The sequence below is a fragment of the Terrapene carolina genome, unplaced genomic scaffold, assembly GCF_002925995.2.
Source record: "Terrapene carolina triunguis isolate 2854851 unplaced genomic scaffold, T_m_triunguis-2.0 Scaffold17901, whole genome shotgun sequence".
In the NCBI taxonomy this organism is placed as follows: domain Eukaryota; kingdom Metazoa; phylum Chordata; order Testudines; family Emydidae; genus Terrapene; species Terrapene triunguis.
Window position 1 is genome coordinate 3 of NW_020682252.1, and position 222 is coordinate 224.

Consider the following 222-nt stretch of genomic DNA (forward strand, 5'->3'; position numbering starts at 1 on the left):
GCGAGTGGGAGGAGGAATAAAGCAAGCGATGGAAGAGAAGGGTGAGGAAGAAGTGAGCGGGAGAAGGACGGAAGCGAGCGATAGGAGGGTGAGGAAGAAGCGATGAGAGGAGGAAGGAAGCGAGCAATGGGAGGAGGAGGGCGAGGAAGAAGCGAGCGGGAGGAGGAAACGAGCGATGGGAGGAAAAGGGTGAGGAAGAAGTGAGCGGGAGGAGGAAGGAAG